Here is a 17,500-nt window from a genome sequence, read left to right as displayed (position 1 = left end):
ACGATCACCGGCTTCAGGCAGCCCTTACCGTTTTCTACTGCCTCGTATTCGAAAGGTAGCGCTGTGTGGTCTTCAGCAAGTCACCTTGCCGCCCTAGCTCAATTTGCGGCGCTGTACTGCACTGCGGCTGACACTTGGGTTATTCCAGTCTACTTCCCTTGAAATAGACCCTAGAGACAAGTTTCCCCTATGGGATAAATAAAGCGAAATTTATTTAATTTATTCATGTATTTATTTTAAGATTTGTCATGAACGCCTTTTTTAAAAATGTGCATATTAGGGCAAAGAAGTCGTGACGTCACACCTTTACTATCCGGTTCCAAAATCCTTGGAAGTCTGTAATGTAACCAGTCTTTCAGCAGACTAATAATGAATAGGATACATAACCTTTATTCATCGTAACAACGTCAATACCACATGATCTCATTCGTCTGTAATATTTCATTCATCCTGTTTTGTTGATAAAGGAGAAACCCGAAACGTCCATTTTATCTGTTTTCGTATATCAAATTGAAGTTTACATTCAATTTCACATTGTCACTTGTATAGAAAGAACGAAATTGACGCCATTCAGCTCTTTATTATTGGTTTAAGCCAGTAGTTCTCGACAAATTGTATCAATCAGACTATAATGTTCAAGTTTACACATAGTTATGTCCCTTAGTACGTTATATACCGTTGGCGGATGTTGTGAGTAATTTACGTGCATAGCATCATCAATATTTTTATAACTTATAAATGACTAAAAGCAAAACCGAAAAAAAAACCAAACAAACAATTTGTTTTGAATGATGAAAACGCGACTTAGATAGAGGGAAATTGATGAAAGTCGATTTTATGCATAATATGTGAACCTTCATCTCAAAACGGTATTAAGTCGGGATGATTAAGATGCTGAAACTGGAATTTGTAGCCAGAAATAGTATGCTTAAGTTGAGTTTATATGCTTTATAGATGAGAATGAATATCATATTTTACCAACGTTTCATATTTTTGACCAGTTTAACTATAATGTGACTTTTTAGCATCTGGTCCATCCCGACATAATACCATTTTGAGACTAGGGGTCACATATTGTGTGTGTGTGTGTGTGTGTGTGTGTGTGCGTGTGTGTAATATACTGATATAAGAATATAATATACATTAAACAATACATTAAGATATTATATTAGAACAGTAATAAACTAATGGGGGGATAGGACAGAGGATATAAGGCGTGGGATTGGGGGGGGGGGGGGGGGGGCTCGAGGGTTATGCTTATTATATCATACCATATTCACTGAACTCGTTCTCAATAAGACAAAACAAATGCTAAATAAGAAATAAGAGTGAAAACAAATGAAGTCAAAACCCATTAAGTAAATACTACCATTTTCTGGAAAAGCATATATTTAAAAATTTGGCCAGAAATCTCGTCCTTCAATTTAGATGATCCCCATCCTTGGCATAACTAACTCTCAAACCTGGGATTTCTTTGAAGAGTTCACGAAGCTCCAGGTTTGAGAGTCTTTGCCAAGATGAGGGTCATTTAAATCGACCGCTAGTTGAAAGAGGAGTTTTCTGGCCAAATTTTTAAATACACGCTTTGTCCAGAATAGGGCAGGCAAATGGTTAAAGACAATAAGCTTGGTGAAAACATGGCCAGACTCTGACAAAACGACTTTTAATCATTTTGGCCAGAAAAAAACCCCAACTTACTTCAAATATCGTCCGATTTAGATTCAGAAGGCCGCTAAACGTGTTCAAAATGTCAAAGTAAATATATTTAGGGGCAGCGTGGCTCAGCGGTATGGTCTTGGCTTCGAACCCGAAAAGTATCGGGTTCGATCAGCTGCCGCCGCGCTGTGTGGCCTTGAGCAATTAGTCACCTCGCCCTAGCTCAATTTGCGGCGCTGCACTACGGCTAACGCTTGGGTTATTCCAGCCTTCTTCCCATGGAATAGAACCTAGAGACACATTTCCCCATATGGGATGAATAAAGGCAATTTTCTTTTATTTCTAAACCCTAAATATGGTATAATTTAATAAATTATGTCTTTTGTCCTATCTCCCCTCCATAGTGCGGCTATGTGGTCTAGTGGTATAACACTGGATTTCGGATCGGAAGGTCCTGGGTTCGAGCCTCGCTTGTTTGAGCACGTTCAGTGGATATTGCGCAATATAAATAAGCTAAAAAAAGCTCCCCATTAATTTTATTAATGTTATATCTTATTATCTTAATGTGATTGTTTAATCAGTATAAATACAAGTAAATATATATATATATATATATATATATATATATATATATATATATTATTATTATTATTATTATTGTTATTATTATTATTATTATATTATTATTATTATTATTATTATTATTATTATTATTATTATTATTATTATTATTATTATTATTATTATTATTGTTATTTATTATTATTATTATTATTATTATTATTGTTATTATTATTATTACTATTATTATTTTATTATTATTATTATTATTATTATTATTATTATTGTTATTATTATTATTGTTATTATTATTGTTATTATTATTATTATTATTATTATTATTATTATTATATTATTATTATTATTATTATTATATTATTATTATTATTATTATTATTATCATTATTATTATTATTATTATTATTATTATTATTATTATTATTATTATTATTATTATTATTATTATTATTATTATTATCATTATTATTAAATATAACTTTGTTCTGTCAGAAAACGCCAGAACGGAATACGCAATCCCTTTCTTTTAAATAAATAAATAAATAAGAGAGATGGAAACAAGCCCCAACCTGTTACGAGATGAGAATCACAGGCTTAAATGAAAGCTAATTTGGGGTTCGTGGGTATTCATTTTCGCATTATATTCAATCCATAATTAAATTATGTCTGGGCACAGAGATTTTCTATCAAAATCTGGTGTTTGATTACAGACCATAATATTATTCATTCCACAGAATATGATGTGGAGGAGAAAAGCGACATAAATAAATAACAGAATAAAAAAAATACCCAAGAAAATAATTTTAAAAAAAAACAAAAACAAAAAAAAAAAACAACCCCAAAAACAAACAAAGAAACAGAAACAAATATAAAAACAAACAAAACAACAACAAAACAACAACATAAAAGAAATACAAGGTAAAACCCCCCCCCCCCCAAAAAAACAACCCTTAAAACGAACAAAGAAACAAAAAACAAATAAAAAACAAACAAAACAACAACAAAAAGACATACAAAGTAAAATATACATTTAAAAAAAAACTATAAACAAACAAAAAAACAAAACAAGACATGACGGACTTCACCCCAAAGAATATAAAGAAATTATATCCCATTTATTTGGTGATGTTTTGTGATATAGATAGAATGCGCTTAGCCAAGGAGTTCACAACATTGCCATCCGGAAGTATAACAGACCAACACACAAACTCTGTGTAACCATGAACTTTTATAGTCTGGTTAATACAGTTTAGTGAGAACAACTCACAAACGCGGATGGCAAAAACAATAACAAAGGCCTGAGTGACGTCATCTTCGAACTATCTATAAAACATTTGCAGATGTATAGATAGTATGCGTTTGGCTAAGGATATCACAACGTTGCCATCCGGAAGTATAACGGACCAACGTACAAAACTGTGTGTATCCATGAACGGTTGTAGTCGGGTTAATACAGTTCAGTGAGCATTACTCATAAACGCGGATGGCAAAAAACAATAACAAAGACCTGAGTGACGTCATCTTCGAACTATCTATAGGCTGACATACTACCATTACCCCACATAATTTGCCCTATAACGGGCACAATTTATTGCGTATATTATTTATAAGGGCACGCGTTTCTATCTGGTGTAATGACCAAGAACTGGTAGGTCTGATGTTCGAATCCGAATCGAGGCAAGCTGATATTTTGGGATTGTCTTTCTTGCATGTCTCATTCTGTCTCGTCCAGCTCTGATTCAGACATACCTTTCCAACCAGTATAGAATAGGCTTCAACAGTCGTGACGTCACTTCCCTCCTAATGACGCAGAGTAACTTAGTAACTGGTTCTAAACTATCGGAACAATGGCGGAAGCCCTTATCAAATACTTCTCCGAGGAGCATAAAAGTGTATCCAGAGGAGAAAAAGATTATAAATCTGATCATGTTTTGACGTTTATACATTCTGATCAAATGTCATGTGAAAAAGTTCTACACCAGCATGAAGAATAAAAAGTACAAATTTTCTTTGTTTAGAACCAAGCTGCTCGTTGCTGGGCGGACGTGACATCAGACTATTGGATCCTATTATAAAATTATCTGACGTCAGCCACTAATCTGAGAATCAGTTGTACCAAGAAATAAAGAACCATACGCGAAATAAATAATATAAATAAATAAAAAATCCCTTTATCCATCCCCAAGGGGAAATTTGTCTTTATGGTCTATTCCAAGGGAAGACTGGAATAACCCAGGCGTCAACCGCAGTGTAGCGCCGCTAAGTGAACTAGGTCGAGGGGCTTGCTCAATGCCACACAACGAGGCGGGTAGTCGAACTCGGTACCTTTTGGTTACGAAGCAAAGGCCGCACCGCTGAGCCACGCTGTCCCTCTGGGAGACCGATAAGTTCGACTGATCAGAATTTAATCTAGAAAGCCATCCTAACGGGATCGAGCTCTTTTCATGTTTTTGTCCAATCTAGTCATCGATCACATGATTTGTCGCTGTACAATGATTGGACATTTCTGTTGGGGCTATGTGGTCTTGTGGTATGACACTCGCTTTCGGATCGGAAGATCCTGGGTTCGAGTTGGAAAAGGCTCTTAACTTACATTCTCTCACCGTACTCATGTGTAAAATGAGTACCTGGCCGTCAACAGCGTTGTCTCTGTCCAAAAAAAGTGTAATATCGCCTAACAAGCGTCATGTTTCGTCCTACATGTTAAGTGTTGCTGTGGATATTGCGCTATATAAAAAACTATCTTTTTCTCACGCTGCTGTGTTTATGAAAGTTGTAAACATACCCATGAGTCAATCGGAACAAAGTGACCAATTGTAACATTGGATATTTCTCATCTGTGAACACTTTTCACTATGTGGGTCATTTTGAGCTCATTTTGCAATGTGACCCAATGACCTCAAGCACATGGAAATGTAATATAGATCATCCCCATTATTCAAAAATCTACTTGTTCATACGCTTCAACAGTAGTAACGTCACTTCCCTCGTAATGACGCATGGTAACTTAGTAACTGGCTCTAAACTATCAGAACAATGGCGGACGCCCTTAACAAATATTTCTCCTACGAGCATAAAAGTGTATCCAGAGGAAAAAAACCCATTATAAATCTGATCATGTTTTGACTTTTACACATTCTGATTACAAGACATATGAAAAGTTCTTGCCAGCATGAAGAATAAAAAGTACCGATTTTTTTTGTTTAGAATCACGATGGCTGCCGTTGCTGTGCGACGTGACATCAGACTATTGAATCCAATTACAATGTTATCTGACGCCTCTAAATGAAAATCAGTTGTACTAAGAAATAATGAGCCATGCGCGAAATCTGGGAGGCCGTGAAGTTCGATGATCAGAATGTAATCTAGAAGGTCATCTTAATTACTTGCCTGTCACCAAAATCAATCAGCCGCACAGTTCCTGAGCATCACTCACAATGGGAGGGATCGATATTACCTTTCCATGCGCTTGAAGTCATTGGTCACATAGTGGAAAGTTATCACAATGGAAGCGATAGATAGATAGTTCGAAGATGACGTCACTCAGGCCTTTGTCATTGTTTTTGCCATCCGCGTTTGTGAGTTGTTCTCACTAAACTGTATTAACTAGACTATAAAAGTTCATGGTTACACAGAGTCTGTGTGTTCGTCCTTTATACTTCCGGATGGCAATGTTGTGAACTCCTTGGCCAAGCGCATTCTATCTATAGATAGTTCGAAGATGACGTCACTCAGGTCTTTGTTATTGTTTTTTTGCCATCCGCGTTATGTAGTTAACGGACTCATCACACATGAACTCGTAGTTACTACCGAACTATTATATACGTTCATGGATATACACACAATTTTGATTGTGTTGGTAACATTATACAATCGCGGATGGCAAAAACAATAACAAAGGCCTGATTGACGTCATCTGCATACTATCTATAAACGTCCATGGTTAAACAAAGTTTTGTGTGTTGGTCGTAATTATTCCGGATGGTAATGTTGTGAGCTCCTTGGTCAAGCGCATAATATCTATACTCACGTTTTCTTCCAACCGAGTGATCAATCACATGATTTGTTCCTGTCCAACGATTGGATATTTCCTAACAAATGTAAACACGCTGCTTTGTTTATGAACGTTATAAACGTAACCATGTGTCATGCTGAAAAAATGTCCAGTCGTGGTGTAAGATATTTCAAAGGCCGTGAATACTTTTCACTATGTGGGTCACTTTGAGCACATTTTGCAATGTGACCAATGACCACGAGCACATGGAAAGTTAATATAGATTATGCCCATACAGACAAAACAGACCTGACAACTGAAAATTGGTAGCATTTGGTTGAAATCCATTTCTACTTATTTGCGTGTCCGTTACGTTAAATTGCTCTGCGCCATTTTGATTTTTAGTTGTTATGGAAATACTCTCATACCAGCGCAAAACATTGATAATTACAATAATCCAAAATAATTATTATATTCTCTTATCAGAACTGCTTTTGTTTGTTTTTAACGGTTTTACGGCGCTTGCAATACATTAAGGTCATATCAGCGCCAGTAAAAAGGAAGAAAATGGGATAGTAAAAAGTTCTAGAATTACAATTAGAGCGCCCGAGAAAAGGTAAGACAAAGGGGAATTGGTACAAATAGGAAACACGTGTAGATTCCAAGAGCACACTATCAAAGTACTTAGTTTGAGATCACCTAAAAGTCTCATTCAGACACAAGCACAGGTCCCCACTAAGAGGAACACATTCAAATGTTAACAAAGCATATATAATATGTTAATAAAACATAACACATAGCACAACAGAGAGATAATTCACAAAGAAAACACCATCATCTCCCAAAACTCTAAATAAACTATACATTTGACTGTTTCCCTCCCAGAAGCCAGGGTATCCGGCCAGTGGCAGGACAAAACCAAGTAATCTCATTCATCCCAAGACTAAGACAGACAGCATTATGGAAAACCAGATTCAAGATCCAAAAGTTTATTTTTTAGGCAATTGCCAATATAACTCATACAAGAATGTAATATTTTCATCAACAAATCAAGTAAGTAAAATCAGCAATAAAGCAAGGCAAACAATGATAATAATAATAATAATAATAATAATAATAATAATAATAATAATAATAATAATAATAATAATAATAATAATAATAATAATAATAATAATAATAATAATAAGATATAGGGGGGCAGAAGACAAAGTAAGTAACTCTCTGCCCACTATGGGAAGTCAGGAACTCCACCAAGTTATCAGAACTGTAAACATGTACAAGAGGGTTGAAATCAATAAACCCTGGTCGTCAATAAAACTCATCCATCCTCGCTCCTTTACGCCCCTTAACCCTGTACTTACTAGCCATTTTCATGATTTCCCCCAAAACTTCACACCCACCTTACACAAAAACAGTCAAACAGACATTTCTTACTCAAACAGAAAAGCAACACGCATATTCTACACATTAAATTGTTCGAAAATATGAGCTCTATTATAGAATGTCAAGTTTTTATAGCTATAGCAAAAAGAAATGAAATCTGGATGATAAAAGTGACAGGTTGCATCGTAACAAATGTGACGATTTTCCAATATGTGGTAAGGAGAGGGTTAATCATAAGAAACTGTTTATATTTCCTGCTAGGTATCCAAATTATAGTTTTGTCACTTTGTGATTCACACCCAGTCCTTGTTAGCCCCCCGGAGATCTGGTTACACACTTCCTATGAGTTTTTAACCGGAAGAGAGTAGGAAAGTGTGATGTCACGAGTACTACTTCCCATTGTAGACATAAAATGTATAAAATTTCAAATTACCTTGAACTTTTATATCGCGCAACATCTACTAAACATGCTCAAAGTGCCTTATAAGGGGTACCTGGCAACAGCAACATGTAATATGTAGAACGAGACATGACACCTGCGATATTACAATTTTTTTTAGGGACAAAGACAACGCTGTTAACGGACAAGTACTGATCTTATGCCTGAGTACGGTGAGAGAATGTGAGTAAAGAGCCTTTTCCAACTACTCAACTATGCGCCGAGCGAAGCTCGGACTCAGGACCTTCCGATCCGAAAGCGATTGTCATACCACTAGACCTCATAGCCGTACAATGGGAGTTATTTATATTCATGTTTTCGTCCAACCTAATCATCGATCACATGATTTGTTGCTGTACAATGATTGGACATTGCTCAATAAAAGCAGCACGCTGCTTTGTTTTTATGAAAGCTGTAAACATCCCCATGTGTCAAACAAAATGACCAATCCTGATGTTAAGTATTTCAAATACTGTGAACACTTTTAACTATGTAGGTCATTTAGAGCACACTTTGTAATGTGACCAATGCATGACCTCGAGCACATGGAAAGTTAAGAAACCATCCCCATGTCATGCCACTCGATTCCATAGCCAGACAGATTTGCTAACTTTTGGCAAATCTTTCACACAAAAAAGAGAAGTGAGTATAAATAGTATGCGCTTGGCTAAGAAGCTCATAACATTGCCATCCCGGAGTATAACGGACCAACACACAAAACTGTGTGTATCCATGAACGTTTATAGTCGGGTTAATACAGTTCAGTGAGCATGACTCATAAACGCGGATGGCAAAAAACAATAACAAAGACCTGAGTGACGTCATCTTCGAACTATCTATACGCTTCAACATTCGTAACGTCACTTCCCTCGTAATGACGCAGGGTAACTTAGTAACTAGCTCAAAACTATCGGAACAATGGCGGACGTCCTTGTGAAATATTTCTCCGACGAGCATAAAAGCGTATCCAGATTTAAAAAAAAACCATTATAAATCTGATCATGTTTTGACTTTTACACATTCTGATCACAAGACATATTAAAAGTTCTAGCCGGCATGAAGAATAAAAAGCACCGATTTTCTTTGTTTAGTACAATGGTGGCCGCCGTTGCTGGGCGACGTGACATCAGACTATTGAATCCAATTATAACGTTTTCTAAAAATCTGACTCATCATTTCCTGGCATTGAAGTTACAAAATCAATCAAGGAATTCAATAGTTTAATGGCACTTTTATTATATTATATTTCTTTATCTTTTAGCGATCATTTTGTTTAAAAAACCCTCTTCAGGTGCTGTTAACGTTGCTCCTCGAAGCTCGAAGAAATAATAATAATAATAATAATAATAATAATAATAATAATAATAATAATAATAATAATAATAATAATAATAATAATAATAATAATAATAATAATAATAATAATAATAATAATAATTAGAATTTGAATGTAAACTTCAATTTAATTACAAAAAACAGATCAAATGAACGTTTCGGTTTTTCCCCTTTATGAATGAAACACTACAGATGAATGAGATAATGTGGTAGTGGCGTAGTTAAGAAGAATAAACAAAACATTGGTTGACAGGAAATTAGTATGCTCCTTTGTAAGGAATAAGGAATTAAAATAGAATACTTGTCTAGATATTTCGCAATTAATTAAGTGAAAAGAGGGGAGGCGGAGAGGAACTGTGTAATGCAGTTTAGAAAATTCGCGCTTCCTTACAAAGGAGCATACTATTTCCTGCCAAACAATGTTTTGTTTACTACGCCACTACCACATTATCTCATTCATCTCTAGTGTTTCATTCATCCTGTTTAGTTGATAAAAGGGAAACCCGAAACGTTCATTTGATCTGTTTTTGTAATTAAATTGAAGCTTACATTCAATTTCACATTATTATTATTTCTTCGTGCGTCGATCAGCAACATTCAATTTCACATTATTATTATTATTATTATTATTATTATTATTTATATATTATATTATTATATTTATTATTTTTATTATTATTAATTTTATTATATTATTATTATTATTATTATTATTATTATTATTATTATTATTATTATATTATATTATATTATTATTATTATTATTATTTATATTTATTTTATATATTATTTCTTCAGGTGCTGTGAAACCACGGAAGACCTTTCATCAATCATTTATCCGTGTTATTGACAACCAAAACATGAGGTAAAACGAAAAAAAAAAACCCAACCCAACATAATCAAAACAACAATTTTATAAACATACCATCAATCACCAGCTCTTGTTATTATTACAATCCATAGAACACACAAGGAATTTCACTTATTATCTATAACGATGTAATAATCTCTTTATTTCAGTGCTGTATTGTGAACGAATAACAACCAACCACTCACTCACTTTTGTAAAGTAGGCTGATCACACGACTTTTCAAAACAGGAAGAAAATCCACAAAAACAATTTCCGTTGTATAATTCCATCAAAACGCTCACGTGACACAAATAAAAAATCGAGCACTTGTCTTTTGTAAAATTATTATTATTCTACTTTCCTTCGACGTGAAGGTTTTTAATAATTTAATCGATTATGTTCTTACTGCTTTGTTGTATTGATATCGTTTTGTTTGATATAATCTCTAAAACCGATATATCCTCTAGTAATATTATGTGCATTCTGAACAGAATGAATGAAGATGACGTCACGGGGCTCTTTGTTGTTGCTTTTTTAGACCGCCAGTTGAGTGTTTAAATTTCAATAAATAAATAAAATCATCCCAAATTCTCTCAAACAGAATTATATTATAATCGTTAAAAGTTGCACATTTTATTTTCTTTATTTTTTAATTTTTTTTTTAGTGTTTGGTACGATTCCGCTAACCCGCAGAACAAGTGAGTATTTCAGTAACACACATAGCATCAAATGGCGAGACCATCCAAGTGACTCGGTTGCTTCCTCGATCAGTGATCCCCCTAGAACTGAGCAGCACCTTTTCCACTCCCACCCACCTACCTACCCCCGCGTACTACATGCTACCCACTACCCACCCGTTCCGATTCCTTCACAAACCACGATCACCCTTCAACTCGTTCCCCCCACCCCCACCTCTCCCTCTCCTCCTCCTTCTACTCAATCAATCTCCTTCCTCGACCCGTCTCTCACTTTAACTCAGGGCTGCCAACTAATGGAAATTTATTAACAGTAAGCGATATTGATAAAAAAAAAAAAAAAAATGGACCGTGTCAATAGATAGACCGTCTAGTATGCGCTTGGTTAAGAAGCTCACATTCCCATCCGGGATTATAACGGATCAACACACAAAACTATGTTTAACCTTAAACTTAAAGTTTAATGAGAATAGGATTCAATAGTCGTAACGTCACTTCCTTCCTAATGACGCATGTAACTTAGCAACACTGGCTCTAAACTATCGGAACAATGGCGGACGCCCGTATGAAATATTTCTCCGTCGAGCATAAAAACGTATCCAGAGGGATAAAAAACACATACATTTGATAAGGTTTTGACTTTTACACATTCTGGTCACAAGACATAAGGAAAGTTCTAGCCAGCTTGAAGAATAAAAAGTAATGATTTTCTTTGTTTAGAACCAAGATGTCCGCCGTTGCCGGGTGGCGTGACATCAGACTACTGAATCCAATTGGATTCAATAGTCTGATGTAACGCCGCCCAACAACGGCGGCCATCGTGGTTCTAAACAAATAAAATCGGTACTTTTTATTCTTCATGCTGGCTAGAAATTTTCATATGTCGTTTGATCAGAATGTGTAAAAGTCAAAACATGACCAGATTTATAAGGTGTTGTTCGTGTTTGCCATACATCCTCTGGAATACGACTTTGTATGCTCGTCGAGAGAAATATAACGTTGCAATAAGCGTCGCCATTGTTATGCGCTAGAAGTTTCATGAAGAGGACCATGTTATCTAAGTTTTATCCTTGCAGCTGTCGATAATTCTCATTTTCTTTCAACGGAGGGGAAGTCACGTTATGAGCTTGTTGAAGCGTAATTATTAAACGGATCAACACACAAAACTATGTGGTAACCTTTTTTTTAAACGTATTATTCTGATTCAAATCACTCATTGTAGTCTTACGTTAGATGAATTACTCATAAACCGTGGAATGGCAAAAAAAAAATAAATTAAAAGACCTGAGTGGCGTCAACTTCATTCTATCTTATAGATTAAGTATGCGCTTGGCTAAAAGCTCACAACCATTTGCCATCCGGAAGTTAAATAGGGAACCAACACACAAAAACTGTGTGTATCCATGAACGTTTATAGTCAGGTTAATACAGTTCAGTGAGCATTACTCAAAAACACGGATGGCAAAAAAAAAATAATAATTAAGACCTGAGTGGCGTCAACTTCATTCTATCTATAGATAGTATGCGCTTGGCTAAGAAGCTCATAACATTGCCATCCGGAAGTATAGCGGACCAACACACAAAACTATGTGTAACCATGAACGTTTATAGTCTGGTTAATACAGTTTAGTGAGCATTACTCATAAACGCGGATGGCAAAAAACAATAACAAAGACCCGAGTGACGTCATCTTCGAACTATCTATTCGTGCTGCGATGTAATTCCCTGATCAGTGTGTCAAAATATTGTGATAGCGCTGGTCTGGTGACATCAACTTTACTCCTTTTAATAGCATGTTGCATTTAATGTCTGTAATATGCCTTATCTAAGGACACAAAACTACTGTTAAAATATTATCAATACCAACGAGTAGTATGTATTGTGTCTAAGGTGTCTTACTCAAGGAAGCAAAACTAATGTTCAACTCGATGTTAATACCAACGACTGGTATGCACTTGACTAAGAAGTTCACAACATTGTCATCCGGAAGTATAACTGGCCAACACACAAAACCGTGTGTAATCATGATCGTTTATAGTCTGGTTAATACAATTTTGTGAGAATTACTCATAAACGCGGATGGCAAAAAACAATAACAAAGACCCGAGTGACGTCAACTTCGAACTGTCTATAAGGCATCTTACCCAAGGATACAAAACTACTGCTCATTTTAATATTATTATATCAACACCAACGAGTGGTATGTAATGTGTGTAAGGTGTCTTTTCCAAAGACACAACGCCATGAAAGTGTTTCAATGATGCCTTTTATTATTTATATATTTAAACTAAATAAGCTGAAGGACGAAAACTTTCAGGAATATGCACATGTGACCCACCGTCTCAAAACGGTATAATGTGTGGATGAACCAGGTGATGAAAATTGAATTTATAACCACAATACAACTAAGATATATATATATATATATATATATATATATATATATATATATATATATATATATATATACATACATATACATACACACACAATCACACATGCGCACACACATACATACACACTCACACGCATACATACACGAGCAACAAATGTACATCCGGAAACAATATTATATTAGCGCCAACTGAACACAAAAAGATTCCTCCCGGACACAACCTCCCTGAAGAATCCACCAAAATACCAACGGATGGATGAAATAACGTTGTAGGAGAAAATGATCGAATGAGTTGAGGAAAATATAGATAGTTAGAAGATGACGTCACTTAGGTCTTTGTTATTGTTTTTTGCCATCCGCGTTTACGAGTAATGTTCACTGAACTGCATTAACCCGACTATAAACTTTCATGGATACACACAGTTTTGTGTGTTCCTCCGTTATACTTCCGGATGGTATTGTTATGAGCTTCTTAGCAAAGCGCATACTATATATATATATATATATATATATATATAAATAGACAGATGTGTGTGTGTGTGTGTGTGTGTGTGTGTATTGTGGACAATAAAAACAATGTTTGGAATTCCAAAAAGATTTTTAAAAAAGAAAGAAATAAACTTTTATATAGCGCAATATCCACCAACGCGCTTTGAAAAGGGTCCCTGATCAACAGCAACACGTAACTCGTCATACGAGGCGTGACGCCTGTTGGGCGATATGATATTGCAATTTTTTTTTATCATTCTGACAGAGACAATACTGTTCACAACCAGCTATTCATTTTACACCTGAGTACGGTAAGGAAATGTGAGTAAAGAGGTTTTGCCAAGAACGCAACAATACGCCATGCCAAGCGAGGCGAGAATCGTAGCCATCGTTAACTTATAGCCTGACATTGACCAAAAATGACGTCAAAATGCCAGTCTTTGGCCACAAAAGAAAACAAATCGTGAGTATTCAATAGCTCAACCAATGGGACCACTTGTTTCCATGAGCTCTACTAACGACAACTCAATAGATAGAATGCGCTTGGCCAAGGAGTTCACAACCTTGCCATCCGGAAGTATAACGGACCAACACACAAACTCTGTGTAACCATGAACTTTTATAGTCTGGTTAATACAGTTTAGTGAGAACAACTCACAAACGCGGATGGCAAAAACAATAACAAAGGCCTGAGTGACGTCATCTGCATACTATCTATAGATAGAATTCGCTTGGCCAAGGAGTTCACAACATTGCCATCCGGAAGTATAACGGACCAACATACAAACTCTGTGTAACCAGGAACTTTTATAGTCTGGTTAATATAGTTTAGTGAGAACAACTCACAAACGCGGATGGCAAAAACAATAACAAAGGCCTGAGTGACGTCATCTTCGAACTATCTATAGGTGTTGCAAAAACAAATAATGACGTCAAAATGCCAGTCTTTTTGGGTTTCAGTATCAGGTTATAATATGTTAACGATGGCGACGCTAGAACCCAGGACTTTCCGATCCGAAAGCGAGTGTCATCCACAAAACCACAAAACCGCACAAAAACTCAAAACGTTTATAATTTTGTATTTCTTAAGATTTTTTAATTCCAATATCACTCTACAGGGTCGATTTCATATCGACATAATACCGGCTAGAGACGATGGGTCACATTTCATGGTTTTCTCTTGGGTTCGAGCCTCGCTCGACGCATAGTTGAGTCCCTGGAAAAGACTCTTTACTCACATTCTCTCACCGTACTCAGGTGTAAAATGAGTACCTGGCCGTCAACAGCTTTGTCTCTGTCGGAAAAAAATTGTAATATCCCCTAACAGGCGTTATGTCTTGTTCTAATTATGTTACATGTTGCTGTTGGTCAGGGATCCTTTGTTAAGCACTTGAAGCACATTTAGTGGATATTGCGCTATATAGAAGCTCTATTTTTAAAAAAATTATCGTAAAAGCCAGAAGTTGTCAGCACATCGAGTGGGTACTTGAGATTAAAAACAAACCTAACCAAAACAAGGAAGCCGTGTATCTATAATAAAATATCAGGGATCTCTTAGATCTAAAAATGTATACCCGATAATTCGACTGCACCCTCCGGGAAAAATAAACACTTTATTTCTCTATTTATAGTAGTGGCCAGAAAACATTTAGTTCAAATATCAATGGAGTCAAATGGTATCAAACTTCACACACACATACACACACACACACACACACATACACACACATACACACACACACACATATATATATATATATATATAATATATAAATAATTCCAAGTGTAATTTTGTTTAACTTCTACAATATTGTTTCTAGCATTCGCTGTCTTCAGGGCGGAGTGAAAATGAAAGCTTGAAACAATATTATAGAAGTTGAACAAAGTTGAACAAAATTACACTTGAATTATTTTATAAACAGCCCAGTTTATCAAAAGGTTGAGCACTATATTACATGGTCTTTGTTTTGCTGGGACTTTATATATATATATATATATATATATATATATATATATATATATATAAACATATATATATATATATATAGATAGTATGCAGATGACGTCACTCAGGTCTTTGTTATTGTTTTTTGCCATCCGTGTTTATGAGTAATGCTCACTGAACTGTATTAACCCGACTATAAACGTACATGGATACACACTGTTTTGTGTGTTGGTCGGCTATACTTCCGGATGGCAATGTTATGAGCTTCTCAGCCAAGCGCATACTATATATATATATAAATGGAGTCACTCACTTATTGGCCGAAACACATGTTTCTGTGGTCTCCATCCACATAATATATGGACATAATATGCCGACTGACGACGTGGATGGAGACCACAGAAACATGTGTTTCGGCCAATAAGTGAGTGACTCCATTTATATTTTATATTAACTCTAACCAACAGTATCGAGCACTCTCGTACCTACAAGTACCCATCAACACTCACAAATATATATATATATATATATATATATATATATATATATATATATATATATATATATATATATATATAATAGCCTGAGACATGCGTGTTATAATGCCTTCCTTTGACGTAATTGATATAATAATAGTTTTTATAAGTTCAGGTATATTTTTATTCGTAGGCGATGAGCACTAAGAATATTCTAGACAAAATGATAAAATGGGGTTTAGCAAGAGAGCGTCAAAATACATCCCTGGCACTATGGTTGAACAGTCGTGACGCAACTTCCCCTCGTAATGACGCATAGTAACTGGTTCTAAACTATTGGAACAATGACGTCGTTATCTCCATCACCGCCCTTATGAAATATTTCTATGACGAGCATAAAAGTGTATCCAGAAGATAAAAACGTTATAAATCTGATCATGTCTTGACTTTTATAAATTCTGATCACATCTCATGTGAAAAAGTTCTCGCCATCATGTAGAATAAAGAGTACCGATTTTCTTTGTTTAGAACCAAGCTGCTGGTTGCTGGGTGGACGTGACATCAGACTATTGAACCCTATTAGCCATTTTTGATTTCATTATGATATTAGGAAGAAATGAAGAATTGGTTGAAGCTATGCGCTTAACCAGAAAACTCACAAAATTGGCCAGTTGGAAATAGAGAGAACGAAGTTGACGCCACTCAGGTCTTTGTTATTGATTTTTGCCATCCATGTTTATGAGTAATTCTCACTAAACTGAATTATCCAGACTATAAACTTTTAAGGTTACACATAGTTTTTTGTATTGGACCGCTATACCTCCGGATGGCAATGTTGTGAGCTTCTTAGCCAAACGCATAATATCTTTTGTCTGATTGATAGAATTTAGTGAGAACTACTCATAAAAAATGGTTGGCTAAAACAATAACAAAGAACTGAGTGACGCGACAGGCACTTTTTAGAACAAGACGAAACTTGTTTTTTTGTTTTTAAGGGTTTTACGGCGCTTGCAACACATTTAGGTTATATCAGCGCCAGTAAAAAGGAAGAAAATGGGATAGTAAAAAGTTTTGGAATTAAAATTAAATCACCCAAGAGAAAGTAAGACATAGGGGAACTGGGAACAAATAGGGATCCGATGAAGAATCCAAGAGCATACCATCAATGTACTTAGTTTGAGATCACCTACAAGTCTCATCCGGACACAAGCACAGAATCATCAAAGAGGAATACACTCAAATGCTTACATTATAAATTCAA

General features: G+C 35.4%; 1 protein-coding gene across 3 annotated transcripts in view; it reads right to left on the bottom strand.

Moving 5' to 3' along the window:
* Positions 1–11,026, bottom strand: part of LOC144978170 (uncharacterized) — a 96,501-nt gene extending 85,475 nt beyond the window's left edge. The window contains exons 1-2 of one of the 3 annotated variants that reach the window (XM_078923873.1): positions 10,315–11,026; positions 29–187 (exon numbers count right to left, since the gene is read on the bottom strand). The gene's annotated coding sequence lies outside the window, so the exon portion shown is untranslated. The remainder of the gene's footprint in view (positions 1–28; positions 188–10,314) is intronic. The other 2 variants (XM_078923875.1, XM_078923874.1) reach the window with 2 other exon arrangements.
* Positions 11,027–17,500: the final 6,474 nt, after the last annotated feature.

The sequence above is a fragment of the Berghia stephanieae genome, chromosome 8, assembly GCF_034508935.2.
Source record: "Berghia stephanieae isolate SIO BIC M18660-M18661 chromosome 8, UCSD_Bste_1.3, whole genome shotgun sequence".
Classification (NCBI taxonomy): domain Eukaryota; kingdom Metazoa; phylum Mollusca; class Gastropoda; order Nudibranchia; family Aeolidiidae; genus Berghia; species Berghia stephanieae.
The sequence above is the reverse complement of the archived record's forward strand: the minus strand, read 5'-3'. Positions and strand labels throughout refer to the sequence as shown.